Below are 20,527 nucleotides of genomic sequence, written 5' to 3'. Positions count from 1 at the left end.
CTCCCATGCTCCACTTGACGGCAACTCCTCTCTGCCACCGAGGGTCAGCTCATCAGTATATCAGCATGTCATCAGTTCTTGGGTACTTCTGGTTGTTTCGAACTGGCAGCCTCAGATCTTCAGGCATACAAGGCGGCAGCTCTACCAACTGAGCCAGACATAGAAAATAATCAGATCATTCACCAGGCCACATCATAAGAACATAAGAACAGCCCCACTGGATCAGGCCATAGGCCCATCTAATCCAGCTTCCTGTATCTCACAGCGGCCCACCAAATGCCCCAGGGAGCACACCAGATAACAAGGGAGATCCTGGTGCCCTCCCTTGCATCTGGCATTCTGATAAAGCTCATTTCTAAAATCAGGAGGTTGCACATACACATACACAAGTTTTGGTAGATGTCTTTGCCAGCTTTCCTCTCCTCTAGCAATCTCTCCACCAGCATTTCTTGCCCCAGTGACAGTGGGGAGCTCTTATCTCTCTTCCCCCTCCCCCTGGTTGGCAACCTTCAGTCTTGAAAGACTATGGTATAAGCCTACAGCACCCAGTATTCCCAGGCGGTCTCCCATCCAAGTACTAACCAGGCCTGACCCTGCTTAGCTGCCGAGATCAGACGAGATCGGGCATGTGCAGGGTAACAGACGAAGCCATGATTTTAAACTGTGCAGCAAGGGACAAAGAAGAAGAAAAAAGACAAAGGGACTCATGAGGTTGTAATCTTTGTGAGGACTACTTCTAGGTAAGTACAGGACATGTTGTAGAGCAGTGGTTCTCAAAGTGTGGGTCCGGGACCCATCAGTGGGTTGTGACCCAGTTTTTGGTAGTTTGTGAAACTGACATGGCAGATTAGGCTGTGTGTATCAAGGTTAAACAATCTGCTACTTGGAGGGGGACAATTTTTGCCCAATCTCCATTATAGCCACACCCTTGGCATTTCTAAATCAGGCAGCAGTCTCTAAAGCAGTGATACTCAGCCGTTTTCATCTCATGACACACTGACAAGGCACTAAAATTGTCAAGGCACACCATCAGGTTTCTGACAATTGACAAGGCACACCCTGCTACCAGTGGGAGGCTCACATCTCCCATTGGCCCTACTAATAAATGACCTTCCCCCAAATTCCTGTGGCACACCTGTGGACCACTCGCAGCATACCAATGTGCCACAGCACAGTGGTTAAAAATGGATGCTCCAGAGCACTAGTTCCTAACTTGTGGTCCACAAGACTCTGAGAAGTGGTCCGCAAGGTCTCAGAAAAAATAGCTTTTGATCACTTCCAGTGTCTTGCTGAGAGAGCAGTCCTCCATGGATCACCAGAGAGGGCAGAGAACGGACTGCCTGCAGCTTCAGCTGGCTGCAAAAGCAGCAAACCACAAATCTTCTCTATAAGTAATAAATCTCTAATCATTTTTTTCTAATTTTAGGTGGCCCGCATTATTCATGGATTTGATACTCTGGATTTCTTCATCCATGGGTCCCTTGAACCTGTGATGCTGGCTGACTTGGAGTCTTTGGAAGTGAGAGGAGCTGTGCTGCTCTTGGCTCTGGAGGATCTTCTCCTCTGCTCGCTATGCTCATCTGCCCGCAGTATCTATGGGCTTCAGAATGAAGTTCAGAATCATTTAAAGGTGACTTCTGCTTCTTGGCAAAAACTAGAATTCTCCTTTAAACGGGTCCAGTCTTCCACAGGTCCAGGGGAGCAAAAACCACAGGTTTCGAATACCCATGCAGGTTTCCAGGAACAGAACCCATGTGGATAATGAGGGCCACCGGTATTATAAATTTAAATGTATTTTTTATGTGCAGGGTGGGATGTTGCATGTGGTGCAGGGGTGGGGTGTTGCATGACAATTCCAGTTTTTGCCTCAGTGGTCCACAGTTTCCTAAAGGCTGGGAAACACTGCTCTAGGGCCTCTAAAACATTTGAGAACCACTGTTGTAGAGGGTCATGACTATTGGGGAGGGCTGGTAAGGGGGGACAACCAAGATTCTTTGAGCTCTGGTTTGGATGCCAAATTTGGGGAGTTTGCCTCTCCTTTGCAGAGAAGAAAAAATGCAGAACTCCCAAAATTTGTTTCTGAAATCAAACCCAGAAAACCACAGTGATACCTGCAGTACTAAGTAGTATGGCAAATCCAGTTGTTGAAACACACAGGGACACATATTAGAGTCCTGTTTGATATCTTCCAAGTGCAACACAGGCACAGTTTGCAAAGACTGTAAAAGACACGGCTGTTCTGAAGGTTACATGGAGTTTTCAAACACTGAGCCGAGCACTGGACTTCATTGGGAGAAGGGAATTAATAGGTCCTGCTATGTCTCTGTACTGTGGTATATACCCCATGCCTGCATACTTTGCCTGCAGGAGCATTATTGCATTTCATACATCATTTAAATCCTGTTGCTTTGGAACCAAACAGTGAGCAGATGCTATTATGCTAAACAGCAAGATGAGAGGAGAAAGGGAGAATGGAGACAAATGGAAGGGCCAGGCAGATTTTTCTTATGGTTTAACAGCTAGGCTCGGATTTAGTCAAAACAATGCTGGGAGCTAATTTAGTGCACAGTGCATTGAGAACAATCTGGCTTTTCTTTTATTAATGTGATGAATTTTGAAGTCATTAGTTTGTCAATGGTAGAAAAGGTGGTTCTCTTGGTTAGGACATTGCTCTGTGCTCAGCTACAGAGTTCCGTACAATCCATTAAGATGATTATGTTCAAAAGCATGACTGGCACTGCGATGCCTGTGAAACAAAGCAAGTTATTATTTTTTTTAAAGAAAGAAGCTTTATGTGGAGATGGGCAAGGCACCCAACCTCTGAAAACTTGTGCATGCAGCCATGTCAGAGCCCACTATAGGAGAAGTTTCTTTCTCCCTGACATAGCTGGTTAAGAAGGTCCACCAAAAGGCCAGTGATGGTTCTCAAGGCAGTGATGTGGCCACAACTATCTCTGACTTACATTGACTTCTTTTATCCAAAGAGTTAACCCTTCTGAACCACAGGGGTCATTTGGAGACAGTTAGCTGTTGTAAGACCAGTTGTGGGAAACTGTGGAAATATAGGATGGAGACCGTCAATAGTTTGTAAGAGAACTGAAAATGGTATGCCAGCAGATTGCTACTGAGTAATGGTGTGGCTGGAGAAAGATTTAGCCATTACTGTGATCCTGTTTGCAGTTGTCACTGCTTTCTTCCCTTCCCTGCTCTTTCATCTAAACTGGCTGGGTGTGGAGGATGCTGGGAACATCCTCCCCACCTGGTCAGTTTGGAAGAGGTAACAGCAGTGGAGAACAAAACAGCTAATATTATAATGCCGTTGTACAAATCTATGGTAAGGCCACACCTGGAGTATTGTGTCCAGTTCCGGTCACCGCATCTCAAAAAAGACATAGTAGAAATGGAAAAAGTGCAAAAGAGAGCGACTAAGATGATTACGGGGCTGGGGCACCTTCTTTATGAGGAAAGGCTGCGGCGTTTGGCCCTCTTCAGCCTAGAAAAGAGACGCCTGAGGGGGGACATGATTGAGACATACAAAATTATGCAGGGGATGGACAGAGTGGATAGGGAGATGCTCTTTACACTCTCACGTAACACCAGAACCAGGGGACATCCACTAAAATTGAGTGTTGGGAGAGTTAGAACAGGCAAAAGAAAATATTTCTTTACTCTGCGTGTGGTCGGTCTGTGGAACTCCTTGCCACAGGATGTGGTGATGGCGTCTAGCCTGGACATCTTTAAAAGGGAATTGGACAAGTTTCTGGAGGAAAAATCCATTACGGGGTACAAGCCATGATGTGTATGGGCAACCTCCTGATTTTAGAAATGGGCTACGTCAGAATGCCAATGCAAGGGAGGGCACCAGGATGAGGTCTCTTGTTATCTGGTGTGCTCCCTGGGGCATTTGGTGGGCCGCTGTGAGATACAGGAAGCTGGACTAGATGGGCCTATGGCCTGATCCAGTGGGGCTGTTCTTATGTTCTTATGAGAAGATGAGGTGGAGGTTGGGGGAGAATGCATACGCACACTGGTGCTGGGCAGCAGAATTTAATGCCACTTTGGGCATCAGCCTGGCTTGAACCAGGCCTGCTAACCTGGATGGAAAGGTTTGATGATTTGATTGGACAGTGTCATATTTGGAATACTGTGATCTGCAGGACTTTTTGCATAAAAACAAGGTTTGTCTTAGCCATTAGTCTTAAGTGGAATGTGTTGTATTCAGTCAGAATGAATTACCTTGCACTGTCCCCTTAAGAACACTCCTGCTTTGCACACCCTGTTCCCTTAGACCAGTGGCTTCCAAACTGTGTGCAGCAGTAAGGCAGGGGGCAGCTATTCTTCCCAACTGAGATTGTGCCAGAATTGCATGAGATTCCCGGTGAGCCAGGAAGAAGAGGCCATGAGCGCCCTTGTGATATGAATAGTGTGGTGGTGAGTTTGGGAACTACTGCCTTCAGCTGAGAGAAGCCTTACTGCAGTCCTGTGTTGAAGGACCTGTTTTCCTTAACCCTGTTAAATACAGCTGTTCGTTTGAAATTCCTGTGCATAACCTGAAGTTATAGTTGGTTGAAGGTCGAGTCCCATCCAACTCTCCAATGCCGGTTTAGCCACAACGCAGCCCTGAGGAATGAGAACAAACTTTCCCTTACCTTGGGGATGCCTCCATGACTGCTTCCCTACTGCAGGATGTAGCACATGCCCTCTTGGCATGGCTGCACCAGTGCTGGAAAATTGGATAGCATTTGGCCCTAAGTGAACAACACAAGCAGTGTGTAGGTTTAAGGGACATGACTTCTAGGACAGAGAGCACCCTTTGAATGTTTGAATCCCAGCATGTCTTCAGTTACAAATCAGGCACCATATCAAACTTCTTTCATGCCCAGGCCACTCCTGAAGCCCTTTGCTGGGTTTCCAGAAAGCTTAACACAGACCTGCATAGCTTGTCATCAGCCAAGCCAAGTGTGATGTGCTTTAAGTGCTTAACAGCTCTCCCATTTTTGCAGTCAAGGCAGACAGCAAAACTAGAAGGTCTGTTACCCTCTGGTAGGTAGGTAACGAGAAATTGCTGTATGCTGTTTAGGGCACAGTCCTAACCAACTTTCCAGCACCGGCATAGCTGTGTCATTGGAGCATGTGCTGCATCCTGCAGTTGGGGAGCAGTCATGGAGGCCTCGTCAAGGAAAGGCCATGTTTGTTCCCTTTCCTTGGAGTTGCATTGCCCTTATGTCGGTGCTGGAAAGTTGGTTAGGATTGCGCCCTTAGTGGGTCACAAGTTGTGCAGGCCTAACAACACACTCCCTTGGGTTGGGCAGCCTCACAGGTTTGATACGTTCTTGCCATGTCGGGACAAACTAGAACTGATGGGGTAGCCAACCATAAACATGTCTGACCTACTCACATTATAGCATTGTCAACACTTCAGGATTGGCCTGAAGCCTCCAGGAATTAGCATCAATCTCCAGGACACTAATGAAAGCAGTCCTTGAGATGTTAACAGGACCTCCCTAGCTAAATGACATTGTATCATGTGGAGGAATGCACGAGGAATGCATATAAAGTAAGGGTGGCAGACCTAATCTTTGCATATACTTAGGACAAAGGGGCCAAACCTGCCCCCTTTCTCACCTTACCTTGCTCTGTTTTGCTACCCTAGACTACTTCCCCCTGCCTGGCTCACTTCTGGTGTCAGATCCAGGCTAAGGCTACTTGAAGCCATGGCAAGCAGGGAGATCAGGAGGAACGGGAACAGCTTTCACTTGCCACCCACTCTGCACTTCTTTTATTGGAAGGAGTGGACCCCTACCCTCATTTTCCATGTGAACTAGTCACAAACACATGCACAGTGGTCTGTTGTGCCTAGTTTGGGCCTTCATGATTGAGCTAATTTATTCCCATAAATAGGGCTGCCAAATGATCAGACAGAGTGGCCTGGCACTTTTTTTAATTTGTGGAGCAGATTCCACAGAAGCAAGGGACCTGTTCCACTCCACCCCCAGTCTATTTTTAAGCTGTGGTGAATAGATACCTTTTGCTCCAAAGTCCACTCCTAGAACTATTCCTAAATACAAAGTACCACCTCTTCTTCCATTCATAGATCCCAGACCCAGAAGATCGTTCCCTCCCAGGTCCTGCCCAGAATGTTTGACTTCAAGGGTTTGCAAGCTTACTCATTAACCATTGTAATTCACTCTCACCCACCATATCATGAGTTGCTATGGCAAGTCCTTTATCCTATCCTTTCAAATCTAGTTCAGTCAATACAGTATCAATATCAATCCCAGCAGCTGCAATATTATTAACTGATCCAATAACTATTGAACAGCTCTTTTATGCATTTAATGAGATAATTGGAGCATCGCGGAACTCCATAACTAGTCCATTTGCATAAAAAATCCTGTTAGCAGTTATTCCCTCAGGGTCTCATTGGTCTTCTTTACTGAACATTTCCCATTTTTGTCTGTTGTTTTATAACCATAATATTGGTGCCACAGATCGTGCTCTTGATCTACTGTGTAGTTCTGTTATGTGTGCCTTAAAATTGCTCTTTGGAATGCTCTCAGACTCAATTCGCCCAGTAACCCATCCTCGACTCATTCCTGTTAGCTGATCTTGCAGGATGGAAGAGTTTTTCCTCTAAAACTGTTTATTTGTTTATCATTATTGCATGTAAATACTCATTAACAATTCATGGAATCTTAAATGGCTGAAAAATAGATTCATGAGCTCAATATTTCTAGAGGAGTCCTTCCCTGCGAAAGTAGATTTGTCAGTGAAAGCAGGGGATAGACTCAGTTGCGGTGAATGCCTTTGTAATTACTGTTTTTAATGAAGAGAATATTTAACCCCTGCGCAAAACAAAGTCGCTCATGTGCTGGTGAACTGTTTTATTGAGTCACAAAATACAAATGGCTTTCTTCTGCACACAGTTGGCAAACTTATAGCTTCCACTTCCTCTATTAAGCCACAGAACGAGACATAAGCTGAATTCACTTCTCCCTCTTTCTAACAGGTTTGCAAAGCATGGCTCAGAAGGCAATGGCAGACTGTCTAGTTGTTCAAAATAAAGAACCAGGTGAGAAGCAGCAACTTGATAGGACTAGATGGTACCCTGCTGGCTCTTTGCATCCCCTTCTGCTTGCTGGGCTGTAATACTGCCCTACCCTCTGTAGTGGACAGTGGTGAAGAACAGCAGTGCCCTCTGCCTTCAAATTGCCATGATACAATATTAGTGTTACTTTTTCAAATATCTTACAGATTTCTAAGGTAGCTGATGGCCTACAGAAGCTCTGGGGCATGAGACCTACAAAGAACAAACGATTCTCAACAGATCTGCACCAAGAGACAAGTCTAGTTTTAGGTCAAGTCAACGTATGAAAATGAGCAGATACATATGAACCAGCCATACTGAGTCAGAATACTGGTCCATATGACTCAGCACTGTTTCTCTATGCTGAATGGCAGTAGATCTGCAGGATTTCAGGCAGAGGTTCTCCTAGTGCTTCCTGGAGATGGAACTTTCTGCAGACAAGCCTATGCTCTATGACTGAGCTACAGCCCTCAATCTCTTTTAGGGTCCAGTCGTATCCAGTTTTCCACCACTGATGCAGCCGTGCCAATGGGGTGTGCACAGGGAAAGGGGGGTAGTCACAGAGGCTTCCTCAACGCAAGGGAACATTTGTTCCCTTACCAAGGGGTTTCATTGGCATTGGAAAGTTGGTTAGGCTTGGAGTGTTAATTGCTTTACTTCTGCCTCTTTGTCCTCACATCATCCTTCACTCCCATAGTCTTGGGCAATAGACAACATTCTGTTTAATAGACAACAGTGCCACTGTAATAATGGGTGTGGTATTATTAATAACTCAAAATGCATAAATAATGCTAATTGAAGTGCCATCATGTCTACAGATAAATCAAGTTCAAAAAGCATGGTGATTTTCCTTTTGAAGAAACCCTTCTGAATTTACTTCACAATACTGCTTTATTGTGAGCTGGAATCTCTGGGACACCTTGAAGGAATTTTTGGTAACCTGTAAAAGGTTATTATGCATAAAAATAATAGTTTGTTGAATATTGGGTTCTTCCCAAGGACCTAGGATGTTCAGAAATATTTTTGTAATGTGTGTGCTGTTCCATGTAAGACTGCTTTCTGTAGTTGGTATATCGTGATTTTATTTACACCGAGGATGTTCAGGTGTCTTTCAGAGTCTTTTGGTATTGTGCCTAGAGTGCTGACAAAAATTAGTACAATTTTAATCTTTTTCTGTCACAGGCATTTGACTTCAATTTGCAGATCTTTATATTTCATGATCTTTTCCTGTTTTATATTTTTATATATTTTTATATTTTCCTGTTTTATATTTCATGATCTTTTCAGTTTTAGCATCTCCAGACATTGCTACACCCACTATCCAGACCTGCTTCTTTTCAAAAGTTGTCCATTCTGGGGTGTTGTGGGCTAGTTGTTTGTCTTTTTGAATTCAAAAATCCCACAACGTTTTTACTAGTTCGTTTTCATTAAGTTTTTCAGCTATGTGGTCCCACAGTTTTTGGACTATTACACTTTATTATTACTGTTAAGAGGTTTTATACGTATATTGATTTTCAACACACAGAAAAAAAAGTAGTTCACAAAGCTGCTTACATAGCTAAAAAATGGTTCACTGTCCCTAGAGGGCTCAAGACCTGAAAGGGACAGAAAGGAGATACCAGGAAGAGCCATAGAAAGGGCTCCATGTTGGGGTGAAGAGGGCCAGTTGCTCTCCCTCTGCTAAATATAAGAGGACCACTTTAAAAGGTGGCAGAAGGTCTTCCCTTGGCAGAAGACACACTCTATGCACTGCCACGCATAAAGACCACCATTTCGTGGTTCATATAAAAGATTTTGTCAGTGCTAGAGACAGAACATCCATATGGTGCCCACCATGATTGGAAAAATGTGCTTAAAAAATGACATAACTGATGATTGACTTCCGTTTCATGATATTCCAATATCAGATGTGTGAGACAGGCTGCCTCACCCTACCTAATGGCTTAAACCAGCCTATGTTCTTTCAAGAAGAATCCTCCTTCTTCCATTTATTTGCGCTGAGAATGTCTTGTGATGTTCAGTGGGGCTTTCATCCCATTCGGGCTTTTATCTTCAAATACATAAACAAACTGGCAGATTTTTATTTTAATTTGCTCGATGTAAGAAAATCCTGCAGTCTGCGGGAGCCTGCAGTCACATCAATAACCAGGAGCGCCTGAGGGAAGGACCCTTGTGGAGTACTTAGCCATATCTTTGCAATTTTCCTCAAGAGATTACTTTGGTCAGTCACAGTTCATGGTAGATGAATAGATGTTCTGCGCTATTATTTAATTCTAGCCACAATCTAGTGCACAGCTGTGCATGTCCCACCAGAATCCTCCGGCCCAAATTCTATCCAACTTTCCTGCAACTGATATAGCTATGCAAATGGGGCATGTGCATGGTGGGAGTGCAGTCTTGGAGGTCTTCTCAAGGTAAGGGAATATTTGTTCCCTCACCTTCGAGCTGTATTGTGGCTGCATCGGTGCTGGAAGGTTGGATAGGTTTGGGCCCTCAGTCGCTTCTGACACAGTGCAAAGTTGTGGCCTCTGGTTTTAAGGGCTGCGAGTTTACTTAATGATACCCAGTGCAAACCTATTCATGTTTACCAGTGGTGTAGTGGGAAATTTTGAAGTGCATGAGCTCATCATGGCACCACCTTTGTGTGTGTTGGCAACCTTCAGTCTCGAAAGACTATGGTATCGCGCTCTGAATGGTGGTTCTGGAATAGCGTCTAGTGTGGCTGAAAAGGCCGATTCAGGAGTGACAATCCCTTCCACACCGGGAGCAAGTGCAGTCTGTCCCTGGTCTGTCTCCCTGGCTATGGGCCTTCCTTCTTTGCCTCTTTGCCTCAGTCTGTTGGCCAAGTGTCTCTTCAGCCTTGCCCTATGACTACAGCCCACTAAGACTATACCATAAAAATTCAATTTTACATTTCACTAGAACACTTTATTATTCTACCACTTCTTCCTACTTTGAAACGTATTATCCTTTACTTAAAGATGTACAGTATCTTGTTTCATTTTACAAACTCTTGGAGCAGGTTGCAGTAGTTTAAACAATGTGGATGCCAATAGAAAAGTGGAATTAAAAAATATCCCAGAACTATATAATTAGAGCAATTATGTTAAGTATATTAAATCCAATCCTAATCTGCCCTGGAGCAGGCAGGCCACCATCCAAAGCAGGGTTGGGTCTGAAAATGGCTCAGCCCTGTGCAAGGGGAATCACTTCCCCTTACCCAGAGTCATGGTGCAGCAGCCCCAACGGGGGCTACTTGGATCTGTGCCATTTAAAGAAGTGGCACAGTTCGAGAAGCCTGGAGCTGCCCTGAGCTGCCTAGGACCAGGGCTCCAGCCTGGCTCCGGCCCCTGCTCACTTACCACCCACCCATGGGCCCTGCTGCGGCCTGCCTTCCTCTGCCCCAAAATGCCTTCTCCCTGCCCTTCCCACTTCCCCCAGACACCCCGCTGCACCCCCACTTACCTCATCCACCGACCCAACATCCAAGTGTCGGCCTCCCTCCTCAGATGGTGGAGCGAAAGTGCTTCATGGCACGTTTGCAACACTCTTTGGCCAGCTCAAGGAACTTGCCCCTGCCAAGGGTACCTTCTGGATTGCGCCCTTAGAGTGCTGGCATGTGCATGTTTACTCAGATGTTGGTCCTATTGTTTTCTGTAAGACTTATTCTTAGGAAAATCTGCACAAGATTGTGCCTTAATGTTGTTGGCAACCTTCAGTCTCGAAAGACTATGGTATCACGCTCTGAATGGTGGTTCTGGAACAGTGTCTAGTGTGGCTGAAAAGGCCAGTTCGGGAGTGACAATCCCTTCCACACTGGGAGCAAGTGCAGTCTGTCCCTGGTGTGTCTCCCTGGCTATGGGCCTTCCTTCTTTGCCTCTTTGCCTCAGTCTGTTGGCCAAGTGTCTCTTCAAACTGGGAAAGGCCATGCTGCACAGCCTGCCTCCAAGCGGGCCGCTCAGAGGCCAGGGTTTCCCACTTGTTGAGGTCCACTCCTAAGGCCTTCAGATCCCTCTTGCAGATGTCCTTGTATCGCAGCTGTGGTCTACCTGTCGGGCGCTTTCCTTGCACGAGTTCTCCATAGAGGAGATCCTTAATCCTTAATAGAGGAGATGCTTAAATATAACATGAGCTATAAACAATCTATTGTTCAGGCCTTGGGAAAGATGATGGTCTCAATATTAACATATGCCCTTAGGCACATGTCTCAGATTGCCTCAGGCTTCTTCTTTTTTCCGGTCTTTTGAAAAAAAAAATTTCAAAGGTAGTACTTGAGCTCTCTTGTCGATTACATCACCGCTCATACTGTAAGAGAAGTTTGAGAGCAGGGAAATGTCACAGGGTTGTAGCCAAACTAGGGAGCAAATCCTAGTGAAAGACTGCCCCACTGATTAATCAACTACACTTTTGGTTGGTTAATTGGCAGGGGCCAAGTTAAAAAACTTTAGCAGGGGAGAGTAACTGATCACCCAGTCACCTCTTCATCTGGCACTGTGTAAAAATTTGTGGGAATGAGTATTAAGGGCATTTTTGTTTTCTGAGGTTATTTCAGTCTCTGAAAATGAATGAGTACAATCAAGAATATCAGTATATATTAACTTTTAATTCCTAGATAATTGTGTTGCTGGAATTAAAATTTCTTTGTATTCAATAGCTTTTCTTTACCTAGTTTCTTTTTAAAAATATGTACTGCATCGATCAATTTCTGCCAGTGTTTAAACAATCTCAATGGTCCCCCAGGCTTTCCATTTTTTAAAGCCACATTGCTAATTAAAAGAATGCTTCAGAAAGAAAAATGGCTACTTTTTTTTTAATCACCTATTTAAAAATTTGTTTAGGGCCATTATCAAGCCTTGAATCCAAGCCCAACAGAGATGTGTATGGATGTCTTTACTGAAATCAATGAAGTTTTGTGGGTAAGTTTAGGACGAATTTGATGACATTGATAAAGATGGCGATAAAGAGAGAAGGAGGTTGGATCCTAACTATTTGTGAATTCCTTCTCCCTGTGCAGCCCTCTGAGGCCCATCAAACTCTTCTTTGAAGGTCTCTGAACTTTCTGGAAAGTCTAAGGGAGTGCAGGGGGCATCTGTGGAGATAAGGAAGAGACTTTGCATTAACTTTACTCTGAGAAATTCGCTCTAACCCATGATGATGATTCCACTTTTCAGCCAAGTTTGACTTTCATGCTGTGTACAATAATTAAAAATACAGACATGAAATGCAGACATGGACATACAATATAAGTCTGCAATCCTGTATACACTTATTTGAGAGTAACAGTGCAATCCTAACCAGTTAGGCCAGCACAAGTCACTTGTGCCCACCCAGGGGTGTTGCAAATGTACCATAAGGCACATTTGTGCCAACTTTAGGGTTAAAGAGACCAGCACAAGGAATTGTGCTGGCCTCCCTCTTCTGGATCTGGACTTAGTAGGATAAGTTTGCATTGGCTGAGCTTGGCCGATGCAGGGGTCTGGACATGCAGAGGGCAGGGAGAAGGCAGGGAGCAGATGTTTCAGGATGGGGGGGTGGCGGGCAGTGGGCAATCCTGGGGCAGGCGGGGAGCAGGAGGCGGGGCCAGGATCTGGCAGTTATGCTGGATCCTGACCCTGTTCCCGAGTGGCGTGGAGTAGCCTCTGGCTGCTCCAGTCTACTCGAATTTGCAGCACCTCCTGAGGTGGCTCATATCTGAATAGACCCATTGGGGTCAGTGCTCCATGGCATGGGGTAAGGGGAGAGTTTCCCCCTTCTTGGGTTGCGTTGATTCTGGCCCCATACTTGCACTGGATGCAGCGCAGGCCGGCTGGCCTGCCTGCTCCAGCGCAAGTTAGGATTGCACCCTAAGGGTGCAGTCCTACCCTGCGCTGGAACAGGCAAACCAAGAGGCTTGCGCTGTATCCAGCACAGGATGGGGGCCCAAGGCGGCTCAGCCAGAGGCAGGGGAAAACTTTTCCCCTTACCCCTGGGTAAGGTGCACTTGCCCCAGTGGGTCTCCTCAGACTTGCACCACCTCCTGAGGTGGCACAAGTCTGAGGAGAGTGGAGTGGCTTGAAGCCACTCTGACCACCCTAGGAACAGGGATTGGGATCCGGCATAACTGCCACACCTTCCCCCCAACTAGGAACACCTCCTTCCTGCCTTCCTCACACCTCCCTCCTGCCCACCCCAAAGCCTTGCATCGGCCCAGTCTGGATTCAGCCTCTGTGTGTCAGCGCACCTCCGTGGCTTACTCCCGAGAAGGCACAAACATGCTTTACGGCACGTTTGCAACCCTCCTGGGCCGGCACAAACGTGCTTTACGGCACGTTTGCAACCCTCCTGGGCCGGCACAAATGTGCTTTACGGCACGTTTGCAACCCTCCTGGGCTGGCACAAACGTGCTTTACGGCACGTTTGCAACCCTCCTGGGCTGGCACAAGGGACTTGTGCTGGCCCAACTCATTCTCAGAATTGCACCCTTAGTCTCATTGAACTGTAAGGCAGTCTCTTCTGGTCCCTGGCCATTGGTTTTTCCCCCCTAGAGGAAAAACCAAACACAGTAGCAGTCCTTCTGTTTTCTTTCTGTTCCATTAGTAAGCCAAATGTAATATTTAGTTTCACACATGCATGGATTGAAACATTTGCGGATACAAAGCTTGCACCTCAGAGGTCTCCCAGATGCAATCGGAACCAACTTCAGATTCATGCCAGTGACTTCCAGTCATGTCCAGGAGGTGCACTGAGGCCAGGGAGGTCTTGCTCTGTTGGTGTTATTAAACTGCTTTTGTTTAACATTGGTTACAATTATAAACTTTTTGTTTGATTTTGTTGTTGGCATCCTTCAGTCTCAGAAGACTATGGTATCGCGCTCTTGTTCTGGAACAAAGCGTCCTCTCCAGTGCACGAAGCCTGGGTAAAGTAGATATGGAGGATAGACTGTTACCCATGCAGCAAATCCCCCCTCTTCATGTAACTGAAATGGTCCAATGGAAAGGCAGAGGCCAATACGGTTGGTTCCAGCAGCATCGCAGGAGTTGCCAGAACGTGACTGTGTTCAGCCATGAACTGCCTCAGGGACTCCGGCTCCGGATTTTGCCTTGAGGTTGACTCCTGAAGCCTTTTCCATAACTGGATGTAGCCACAAGGCAGTGGAGGTTTGGGATCAGAGTTTTCCTTCTCTCAGATGAGTCCCATCTACCGAGTGGCTGTTTAGTCGCCTCTTACACCAAGTACAGCCAAATTGAGGGCCTAATCTTATCCCCAGCCCCCAGGGGAATTTGTTTGATTATATTCCTTTCAAAATACTGATGACTATGTTGTAATGACATTCCATAGCTGGCACTCTTTAGGAGAAGGGGGAAAAAATTCTGGCTGGATGGGAAACTCGGAATTTTGCCAGGTTCTTTCACACTTAATATGGAAAGTGTTTCTAATATAACTTTACGTATGACACCTCAAGCATGTTTTAGTGCTACACTGTGCTGCTGCATAATAGGAATCTTAAGCAATGTAAATGATACTGTATATCATAAAGGGTTGTCTTTAATAGCAAATTGCACATTTTTTTCATGATTCATCTGTAAGCTCTATAAACTTTGTGTTTTAAATTTTGTGTCTGGTCAAATGGCTGTTCCAAATTAAACACTGAATGGAAAGTTCAATATATCAAATCAGGCATGAGATGAATGAGGGAGAACTAATTGAAGATTGAAAAGGTACACTGCAAAGGATGCTTTTCTCAAGACAGGGATTTTGCTCACTGTAATGCCAAAGGGTCTCACCGTGTAGCCAAGTACCCAAGGGTCTTGTGAATGAGACCCCGTTGCTTAGACACACTTATTAAACTATGAATTCTTCTGAAGCTCCACACAAAGAGAAAGGACCCAGAATATTAAATCAAATTGATTTTAAGAACACACATAACTGGATCTAAAAGTACAGGTTATGAGAGGTTTCAGTGTGCCTGAAATATGACCATATTTATCATTAATAAATAACCATATTTCTTATTATAAAAGCCCTCCCTTTCTCCTGATAGTTTTGGTAGGCCATTGAGGGCCCAATCCTATCCAGTTTCCCAGTGCCTGTGCTGCTGTGCCTATGGGGTCTGCACTGCTTCCTGTGTTGGGGATGCAGTCACAGAGGCCTCCTTAAGGTATGGGAACATTTGTTCTCTTACCCTGGGGCTGCATTGCGGTTGCACCGGTGCTGGAAAGTTGGATAGGATTGGACTGTGAGTCACCAAAAGTAATATCAACAGGAAACAGCCCAATCATATGCAAACTTTAGAGCAGCGGTTCCCAAATTGTGGGTCAGGGCCCACACAGTGGGTCACAACCCAATTTTTGGTGGGTTGCAAAACTGACAGGGCAGCTTAGGCTTTGTGCATCAAAGGTTAAACAAGCTGCTATTTGGGGGGGGGGGTTGCACTGCTGCCTAATTACAATTATAGCCACACCCCTTGATGTTTATAAATCAGGCAGCAGCCTTTAGGGCCACGTGAGCACGTTTACATATGAGGTGAGTAAAAGGCCAGGCAAGGGGGAATGCCAGGCCATCAGAATGGTCCCAATCTGATGAACATGGAGCTCAAGAAATGCTCCACAAGAGAGTTCCCCCACATACACGCTATAATAAAGAGAATAGGCTTGAGCCACTGGTAAAGTGAAACACTTTTTTTAGGCTCATAAAGTTAGGTGGGTCTCATAGAGTGTCATTAAAAAAGTGGATCCTGGTGCTAAAAAGTTTGAAGCCACTGCTTTGGAGTTCTTAAACAGTGTGTAACCTTACCTGTTATTTTAATAATACCCGTTAATTTAATCTCACCTGTTATTTTAATTATTTTGGATAGTTCGTTAAAGGGATTTCAGGTTTGATTCAATGAGGCGCAAGCCAATGAGGCTTCCCTTCGTCCCTGTCAAATGACCAAACTGGCCCTTGCTAACAATGGTTTTGCTATATTGTTATTAATATTCCCTGGGCAGCAATCGCTCTGATTTTTAAAAATAATTCATCCTACTCAACTCAGAATGTCCCCCCTGCACCCTTTATCACATAGTTTGGACTTGTTGATCTTTTACAGCTGTGCTATTAGCATTCTGGCCATGCATCATTTCTGTTTTTTCTTTCCTTTTCCATTTATAATTTAACCAGTGCCAAAGGGTTATTTTCATCAAACATAAAAAATGGACACTTATAAAAATGCATAGGTTTTAAATTGCTCAGCAGTTGGAGTAGCTATAAGAACTAGCCCAGGGAATAAATGTCTGCTTTGAACATTAAGCACGTAGCCCGTTTCCTTACAGGTTGAAGCTGAGTAGAACTCATTTATGCTTCTGTCCCATGGGATTGTTTTTCTTCTCCAACTTTAAGTTTCAATATCTCTTCTAATGCCTTATCATCAGTATTAAAATGTAGTTGCTTGGCAAGCACCCCCCATTTGGAGTCAATCTTATCTGTTACACCAAATGGCTATGGCTTACTGACATTAATCTTTGCTTTCTTGCTCTGTCTAAGGAGGAGCGTTGAATAGCAAATGTTGCTTTCTTTAGTAATGAGCACAGAACCCCTTAAACATCGTTGAATTTCCAATTCCTGTTTGTAACAACTGTTTTGACAATCCACCGGGAATCTGACTTCTCCCATCAGCAAGGAGAGTGGTTGCCTAACCCTTTTACACACCTCCGCTGTGAAAATGGAAACACTCAGAGAATTTGTGACTTTGCATGTTTTCACTATTGGAAGTCCTGTCTAGAAGGTACTGCTACACAGAAAAATATTCTCCCAAAGTTTGCATTTTCTTCCTCCACTGCTCAAAGTCTCAGCATTGTTGTCCAAAGCAGTATTCCATAGCCCTTTCTGGAGATCATGAGCTGGACCAGAGAACTTCTGCATGAAAGGTATGGATTCTACCACTGAGCTGTGTTCCCTTTCCATGTGTCCTAAATGCTTTACATCAGGGCTGCCCAAACCCAGGCCTGGAGGCCACTTGTGACAGCGCCCAGTCTCTAATGAGCCCCTGGCCCTCTGGAGACTTGCTGGAGCCCATGCTGTCCTGACACAACTGCTCTCAGCGTGAGGGTGACCGTTCGACCTCTTGCATGAGGTGTGGGACAAGGACTCCCTCCACTACTTGCTGTTTCATGGCTGTGATGCAGCAGCGGCAGCGAAGGAAAGGCCGGCCTTGCTTTGTGCAAGGCCTTTTATAGGCCTTGAGCTATCGCAAGACCTTCATTCATTCATAAAAGTTCCAACTCTAATATATTCATTTATGTAAATTTATTCAAATTTAAAATGTAAATTCTTTTTTTCCCTAGCCCCCAACACAGTGTCAGGGAGATGATGTGGCCCTCCTGCCCAAAAAGTTTGGACACCCCTGCTTTACATCAGTGGTCTTCAAACTTTTTTGTGCTGTGACCCAAACAGACAAACGAAGTGTGAGACTGGGGAACCCAATTCCAATCCTGTCCCCCTCCCAGGACCACATCTCATCGCCATCTACCCTCTGACTCCACCTGTCCCATTTTCCTCTTCTACTTGCATCTTCACAAAAACCCTGTGAGGCAGCAGCCTGAGCAGGGCTGGTCTTAGGAGCTGCAGGGCAAGACACCAAGGAAAGGCTGTGCAGGTTTATACCCAGAGAAATCAGTTTTGATCAGACAGTATCATTGTTTGATTGTATCCAAGTCCTCTCTTGTATAGTCTTTGAAAGTTTGCCATGATCCCGAAAATGAACATTCACAGCGCCATTGGGGTCCCGACCCACAGGTTGAAGAACATCTTAGTAATTTACATCTTAGTAATTCTTCTGAACACTTTATAAGATATATTACCTCCATATTGTAGAAGACTGAGGTTGAGGGTCGCTGGGTAATGTAAAGGCCACCTAATGGGTGCAGGGTATGAACTAGGGACTTATAGCCCAATCCTGAGCTGCCCGGAGCTGCGGGACCTGGCGGCTCCATGGAGGGCTCCCGCCGAATCCAGCACCTCCTGCACTACTGCGGGAGGCTCCTTGGGAGAAGGGGACATTTGTCCCCTTTCCCTGAATAAGGGAAGCAGTCCTGCAATGGGACTACTCACTTTAACGGTGACTGTTTGGTCGCTGCTAAAGTGAAGGTGCTCGTGTAGGGCGAGCAGCCCTGCCTTAGTGCCCTGGATCCTGCGGACGCACCTCTCCCCCGCCCCCGACACACCTCCCCCACGCCCCGGCCATGCCTCCCCCTCCCCAGAACGCCTCCCCCATGCCCTCGACCACGTCCCCATCTCCCATTCCGCAGCCCGGCGGTCACAGAGATTGCTGGGCTGCAGAACCCAGGCGCCCGCTGCGTGCTGGCTCAGTGCTGGCTGGAGGAGGTTGCACTCTTTTCTACTGCACTAGTTTTCCTTAACAGCAGATTAGAAAAATTAATAATGAATAATGCTCAGAAAATTGTACAGGTCCAGCCTATTTATACATGGATTTTTTATACATGGATTTGACTCAACACAAATGGCCCCTTGCAAATGAGAAAGAATGTGCTGATCCCTGGAGAAGGGGAAAAATGCATCCCTTTAAAATCAGTTTTAAAAACTGAACAGTCCTTTAACAGCCTCCTTAATGAGAGAGAGAGAGGGCAGCTCCCTGACAATCCATCAATCCTTCTCTCTCCTTCGGACCCCTCCCTTCCCCCAGCAGGTGAAAAAAAGTGATCATTTTGCATTGGTGAAGGGAGGGGATGAGTGAAATGCTGATGGAATGTCTTCTTAATGACTCTTATCTTACAGTCAAAAGGTCAGCAAGGCTGTTTTTCAATCACTGGAGCAAAGAAACTTTGCTTTTTAAATTGATTTGCTATAGTGTGTTGTTTTTTTATCCACCTGAGTGCTTGGAATGGAACCCACGCAAATAATTAGTCTCAACCTGTACTTATATTATGCAAATGAGTTGCATGGATCAAAGAAGATGTGACTAATGGCCCAATCCAATTGAGGGCATATGGCAGCAGATCTTATAATTCTGGCTTAACTTTTGGGCTGGCATTGTAAAAGATGTACCACTGTCATGTGCTGTGGGACCGCCAATGCAAATGCCTGGAGACCCCATGTGCATGCCACCAGCTCATTCAGTCTGTGTTGGAGCAGGTAACTTGGTAGCTGGGGCGGTTTGGGGGAGGATTGGGGCAGGGAGTGGGCCACATGGGGGTGGTTGGAGGTGGGAGAGGGAGGATTTTAGTGGCAGTGTTTTATGCCAAGATCTTATCCAGCTTTTCCCAGTCCAGCTCTCTTACTCAGGCTCCTCAGAACTATGCTAGCTATATAGCTGGCATATCTCCAAGGAGACCCATTGGTGGCCAGGTGGCCTATCAGAAGGTAAGTAAAAAAAAAATTTTTTTTTAAACCTCTCCTGGGTTATCTGGCTACCTCCCCCCCCCCATAGCATGTAGTATGTACACCATCAGCAGTGCTGCATGTATGGGCTGGAGGGAGATTGGATTGGGTTGTTGGAGCACGGTTGTTTTAGCCATATTCTGTAGTCTTACGATGTTTCAGAAGGCAGCAATTAAAAAAAAAATCTGATTCTTAAGCCTACCATAAAAATGATGGACTTGGGATGTATAACAGTGTGGATTATAAAAGCAGAGATGAAGTATATACAACAATAAAAAAGAAAGAAGGATGGAAGAAAAAGCCATACAGTAAAAAGTGTCTGCAAAAATAACTTTATAGCAAGAAATGATTGCCAATCCGTATGTGCATCTGATATTGTGGTTCCAAGAAACTCTCTCCGACACATAGCTCAGTGAAAAGAAAGATAACTCCTCAGGGTTCAAACTATGAGAGATTTTCAAGGCAAGTGCCCCTTCTGGCAAGTTGGAGAGAATTAACCAGGGTTCCAGACTCTTTTTAAACCATCCCAATGGTCTTTTGGCCCAATCCTATTTAGGGTGCAATCCTAAAGTGGACTTGGGCTGGCCCAAGTTTCTTGGGCCGGCCCAGGAGGGTTGCAAACATGCCATAAAGCATGTTTGCGCCTCCGTGGAGGGAGCCGCGTTGGCATATCCAGATGTGCCGACATGTGGAGGCTGGCAGAAGCCTCTGCGGCGGTTTCCTCGCAGCCACTTGTGTCGGCACGCCTGCGCCGACACAAGCGGCAAAGGCAGGTGTGGGGGGCGTGGAGGAGGTGGAGGGAGGCATTTCTGGGTGGGGGGAGGGCAGGTGATGGGCAGCCCCAGGGGCGGGCATGCAGGGAGCTGGAGGCGGGGCTGGGACCTGGCAGTTATGCTGGCACACAAAGCCGCAAAAGCATCGTTAAGCAGTTTGCGCCAGAATGAGGCCCAGGTGAGTTTGCAGGAAGGCTGGAGCCTTCATGTGTGCACCAGAGGAGTGTCTGAGGCCTTCCAGAGCAGGTAAGTGCAGCACAGGCATGGGAGGAAGGGACAGAGGAGAGAAGAATGCAGAAGAGATAGGGCAGGGATG

The 20,527-nt window shown here is 45.7% G+C and overlaps 1 pseudogene; it reads right to left on the bottom strand.

Moving 5' to 3' along the window:
- Positions 1 to 533: 533 nt before the first annotated feature.
- LOC136650523 (5S ribosomal RNA) lies at positions 534 to 650 on the bottom strand (annotated as a pseudogene).
- Positions 651 to 20,527: the final 19,877 nt, after the last annotated feature.

The sequence above is a fragment of the Tiliqua scincoides genome, chromosome 4, assembly GCF_035046505.1.
Source record: "Tiliqua scincoides isolate rTilSci1 chromosome 4, rTilSci1.hap2, whole genome shotgun sequence".
NCBI lineage: Eukaryota > Metazoa > Chordata > Lepidosauria > Squamata > Scincidae > Tiliqua > Tiliqua scincoides.
Note: the sequence above shows the minus strand (reverse complement) of the source record. Positions and strands in the feature narration are given on the sequence as shown.